Source organism: Musca autumnalis, unplaced genomic scaffold (genome assembly GCF_047663935.1).
Source record: "Musca autumnalis isolate F117 unplaced genomic scaffold, ASM4766393v1 scaffold_2, whole genome shotgun sequence".
Taxonomy (NCBI): domain Eukaryota; kingdom Metazoa; phylum Arthropoda; class Insecta; order Diptera; family Muscidae; genus Musca; species Musca autumnalis.
Genome location: NW_027411755.1, coordinates 108,526,237 through 108,531,793, shown reverse-complemented (window position 1 = coordinate 108,531,793; position 5,557 = coordinate 108,526,237). Strand labels below are relative to the sequence as shown.

General features: G+C 32.8%; 1 long non-coding RNA gene across 7 annotated transcripts; it reads left to right on the top strand.

Annotated features, from left to right (window-relative positions):
• Window positions 1-2,560: 2,560 nt before the first annotated feature.
• LOC141393010 (uncharacterized) lies at window positions 2,561-4,423 on the top strand. 7 transcript variants are annotated; one of them, XR_012409968.1, is made up of 4 exons: window positions 2,561-2,721; window positions 2,980-3,100; window positions 3,177-3,965; window positions 4,203-4,423. It is a non-coding gene; the product is annotated as an uncharacterized lncRNA (long non-coding RNA). The 7 variants fall into 7 exon arrangements; XR_012409963.1 differs by having other exon boundaries at window positions 2,980-3,965; XR_012409967.1 differs by having other exon boundaries at window positions 2,561-3,100.
• The last annotated feature ends 1,134 nt before the right edge of the window (window positions 4,424-5,557 follow it).

The following is a 5,557-nucleotide window of genomic DNA, read 5'->3' as shown; positions in this document are numbered from 1 at the left end:
AAATTTTGTTAATTATCGAAATTATAAGCATTTTAATTTTACCGACAATTATCGATAACAGCAAAAATGAGTTACAGAATCCCACTACTGTAGTGGGATTCTGTAACGCATTTTTGCTGTTATCGATAATTGTCGGTAAAATTAATGCCATGTTCATACTAGAATTTGAATCACGTAGTTCGTTCTCATAATTACGTACACTTACTTACGTACATTAACCCGTTCATACGACATGATACACAATTCATAGCAACATGATTCATATTTTCATACTTTTTATTTTCTGATTTTAAAGAAAGATTCGTCCAAAAGACGAGTAAAATTAATTGATATGAACTGAAAAACTATTTGTCCTTCTTTCAGATATCTATTTAATATTTAATTACATTATTTTCATTCATCTTTTCTATTTTTTTCTCACAATTTTGGTGTTTTCAGCAAATTTTTTAATTTTTCTTTTTTCAAAATTATCGAGAGAGAGACCTGCCAAGATAACTTTTTGGTATACAGACTTTCTGGCAGGCATTTGATTTTTGTTTTTAAATTTGTACGCGAATTTGAAACGATGGACAAGAAATGCAACTGCAATAAACGAAAATAGAAAATTTGCTATGATTTGAATGTTTATTAGCCCTTAAACCGTTTACTTTTCATTCAGGTTTTGCAGTTTTACTAAAAAATGTTGGGTTTTTAATAAATTTAAAATTTTATATTTTTCCTGTCATAATTAATTTATTTCGATAAATTCTCTCATTTGTTAGAGATGGGACATATTTTATCGTCGTTCTGAGAGTAATTTAAATTGAACAAAGTACACAAATCGTTGTTCGTTCTCAAAATTTTGTATGGGAAATGAAGTAATTATATCGTAATTTGGGGTCGAACAACGAATAGAGAACGAATTACCGTCAGTCTGAACAAGGCATAAAATGCTTATAATTTCGATAATTAACGGTAATAGCCCGTTTAGACTATACCCTTATACGATGATTAAGGGCATTATCTCGATTTAAGTGCTTAATCCACCCAAATCCACCATGATTTACCATACAACATTAAATCAACCCAAACTTGGATTTGTTTTAAATCAAATGTTAAATCGAAATATTTTGATATACAACACTGCTTTTTGCTCCTAAAAATGCAACTATTGCAGTATGTACCAATATTGGCAACTATAGCTTTGTTCCTTTACTTTTTTAATGGTAAGGATGGTAAAAGAGAAAAGTGTCAAAATTGCTCAAAACTGTAAACACAAACACACAAAAACAAACGGAAGCGCAAAAATAGAAAAAATATCAAATAAAAATAAAATGGATATAGCTTTAATTTAATATAAATTGTAAACAACATATTTAATAGCAATTTGTCAGATTTTTTTTTTTTGCAGTATTAGGTGTGTCTTTTTACGTGATAATTTGTAATAATTATTACGAAATATTACTAAATGCTGTCTTTTTACACAAAAGTTCAGTAAAAGAGAGCGAAGTCAGAGAACAATTTTGACAGTTGTTTGCTGAGAAATTGCTAAAAGTTGCTGAAAGAATTTTTCCCAGCAACATTTAGCAAGTTCGATCAGCTGTTTTTTAATCATCTGCTAATGGTCAGCTCCTCAATGTTTACCTTATTTTTGTGGAGAAATACTATAAATATTACGATTCAGCTATATCTGCTATATTTATTGATTATTTTATTAATATGTCAATAATTTTTTTATTTATTTTGTTTAAAATTGAAGAACTTTTTCATTGCTTTGGAGTTAGTTTTTCTTTCATGCATTGGCGCCAATGTTTTTGTTTTAATTATCAACTGTTATCTTGCTAAAGTTTACTAAATGCTGTCTTTTTACTTGTTTCTCTATTTTCGTATCAAAGAGTAAAATCTCTCTTACACTCTGAAAAGAAGTTACTGAATAATTATTACTGAAAAAGTAAAAAGACACAACTATTCCATTCCATTTTTAATATTCAAGCAATTCTTTTTGCAAATTCGCGTATGTATACATAAACAAAGATCAGCTGACTGGCATCGTATATCATTTTAGACTAGTCTAAACAACTAGGATTTGAAAGATGGATTTAGAAATCGAGTCGATTTAAAATGACTAGTCTAAACGGGCTATAAGTTAACGATGAATAAAAAGTAGTCGCTAGCCTCTACCCATGGTACAATAATTCATAGGTAGGCCAGGTATGAGAATCGCCAAAAAAATACAACCATGTCGCTACGGCTTAAAACGTCAAAATTGTTTTGATGAATGATAACGGATGAGTATACAAAGAAGAAGAAGAACAAAATGTTGGAATGAAAACAAAACAGAGTTGAATTTTTTGATCAATAATAAATATCAACTCTGCATGTCAACACGGTTTTGACAGTATTAAGTATTAAGTATTATTTTTATTGAGTCTTCTTCTTTTCGATTACATATGTATGTATTGTACTTAATAAAATGATAGCACAGAGCAAACTTAGAACTATATTCGTTTTGTTCTAATACACAGTGAATGGAGTGAAGCTACATGCTAATATGACATGACTAGTGTATAATGATACGCAATGATGAGAGAACAAGACTTGCTCACGGTCTTTAATACAATTACGGACAGAGAGAGTATCTGTCAAATAACAAGAATAAGAATAACAAAACAAAACTGTTAAAAAATATTGGCTTAACAGGAGCATATAAAATTGTATAAATACATTTTAAAATGTTAACAGGTAAGTGTAAGATATCACAGATTCTTTCTATAAAATACAAAACGATCGTTCAGGTACATTGTTCTTAGAACTTATTCAATGAAAAATTATGGGGGTAAGCTATATAGAATTGTTGATTGCTTTATAATAACACCCTTCTCAGCACCTTGTATGTATAATACAATATACATAGGGGTATTGAGTTGGGAGTATATAAAAGTATTATAACTCTAATATATAATTTAATTTTTTTGTTTAACTTTTTTTATTTTTGCTTAGCCTCTGCGGCTATTTTGCGTAGCATGAGTGTAAAATGGCGGCATATTCAGTGGAACCGGATCATCGTCAGGAGTTTCATTTATAATTCCCACAGGGGATAAATAGTCTAATCCGGACCAGGGTAAGTATTTTTCTGCTTCATAAATTTCATTCATGAGTGTATTTTCATGGTTTTCCAATCTTTCTACAAATTTTAGTTGCAAATTTAAGGCATATTTACAAAATGGCTGGACCTTTGAGTTTTCATAGATGTAAGTATTTGAAAACCTCTTTGTTCTGGTTTTAAAGTGTTTGTTTATGCATTTCCGCAGCACTTTCCGCTCAAGAATTTCAATCTCATTTGCAACAGTCGGGCTGATGGTAAACCATATTGGAAACCCATATACCAACATGGGTCTAATGGCTACTTTATAAAGTAGAAGTTTGGTGTTAATTGGTAAGTATTTACTGTTCAGAAGAAAAGAAAACATTCCGAGTAGCTTTTTCCCCTTTTGAAGCAGTGATCTGGCGTGTAAATTGAATTTCAGTAACGCATTAAAGTTGACACCTAAGTATTTTATATCCGTCTTGAAAGGAATATCTTCGCCGTCGAGGGCTAGTTTTAACATTTTGCTCTCTGGAACAACAAATCTGGGGCATTTTCCAGATGCATTTCTGATGCAGATTGCTTGAGATTTGGAGGCATTAATTCTGATGCCCCATGTTTTATAGAAGACACTAATTTGGCCAAGGTGGTATGCAGCCTGGTATAATGCCTGCTCTGGAGAGATGTTATGTGAGTATATTATACAATCGTCTGCATATAGTATAGCCTTTGAATTTTCAGACAAATGTGGAAAGTCGTGTAGGAAAAGGTTGAATAGTAGAGGGGCTAAAACACTCCCCTGAGGAACTCCGCTGTCTACGGGACCCGATGATGAAATGGAATCACTTATTTGGACTCTAAATTTTCTGTCTGAAAAGTAGCTGTAAAACATCTTCACTAGGTAAGGATCCACACCGAGATCAATAAGCTTATATAAGATTATTTTATGGTTAGCGGAATCGAACGCTTTTTCAATGTCTAGAGAAATAGCAACCGTGCATATTTTGTTCCTCAAGTTACAAATGAGATCGTTGTGGAATTTTAGTAAAGCGTGTTGCGTGGAATGACCTTTTTTGAATCCAAACTGGAATGGAGAAATTGGATCGATGATAAATTCATTCTCAATTTTCTCTTTTAGGATATGTTCGAATAATTTTCCAATGTTTGAAAGGAGTGATATTGGACGAAAGTCTTCTGGCGCCAAGCTGTTCGGTTTCTTTTTTACAGGAATAATTTTAGCGGACTTCCATGCTTTTGGGAAATAGCAATTGTTGATACAATTATTGAATAGAATCGTAAGATACTTTAAAGTGGTATCCGGCAATTTTCTTATAATAAAGTTTGAAAACTTGTCAAAGCCACTTGATTTTTTATTATTGATGTTGGTAATTATGCTTCTTATTTTTTCAGCTCCAATGAAATGGTATGTATCAGGATTGTTTAGAGAATTAAAGTTTTCATCAAAGTTGTAAATGTGTGGAGTTACAGACTCGATGCATGATGATACTTTCGTGTCTAGGTCTGGCACTGGGTGCTGTGGTGAAGATAGACGAAAAACGGAGGAATAGTAGGTTTTGAAAATCTCAGACATCTCCGACTTATTGTCAACAATTGTATCATTGTGTTGGATTTTATGGCAAAAGGATGATTTACTTTTTCCTACTACTTGGAAGACTTGCTTAAAAGCGGAAGGACCTGGTTTAATGTTTGCCAGTCTATTATTGAAGTGTTTTGCTTGCTCAATGTTTATCGTTTCTTTAATGATTGTTTTCAGGAGCTGTATTTGTTTAGAGAGGATGTTATATTCACTGCTGAGTCGGTTTCCTGTTCGGTGGTAAATTTTCTTTAATTCCTTTTGCCATTGAGATTTTATTTTGTATAGCTTTTTGGCGTGCTCGGAAAGGGGAAACCTTTTGTTTCTTAGCTCTATCCTTACTGAATGGGCTTCATGAATGGAGGAAAAAGCCGCATTGAAATTCTCGATACTTGTGTCAACTTCATTGTTTGTAAGACTTCTGTCAATCGGAGGCATGATTGCAAAAGTTGCTACTTCCATATCACGGCGAAAGTTGTCCCAATTCGTATTTTTATACGAAGTAAAGAGATTTGGCGTTCTCATAACCAAGTTAAGGGTGTGAATCTGAAGTTCAAGTTTAAGAGGAAAGTGGTCAGAAAAGGTAGGTAGACCAGATATCGTGAAATTAGGAGACACGTTGTCTATAATATTTTCGCTCAACAGGAAGTGATCTAAAAAAGACGCCGACCTTGGAAATGATGGATTAGAATCACATAGACGTACAACATCCATTGAGTTATCCTGGAGCCACTTGAGAAGTGTCTTCCCATTATTATTATCGAGGGCATCACCCCATTGCATGTTTCTTGAATTCAGATCTCCGCCCACAATAAAGCCGTCATAAGCATCCGCTTCCTGCAGGAATTTATTTAAACTTGCTGCAAGCATCTGTGTTGAGATGTTACTTGGTATGTATA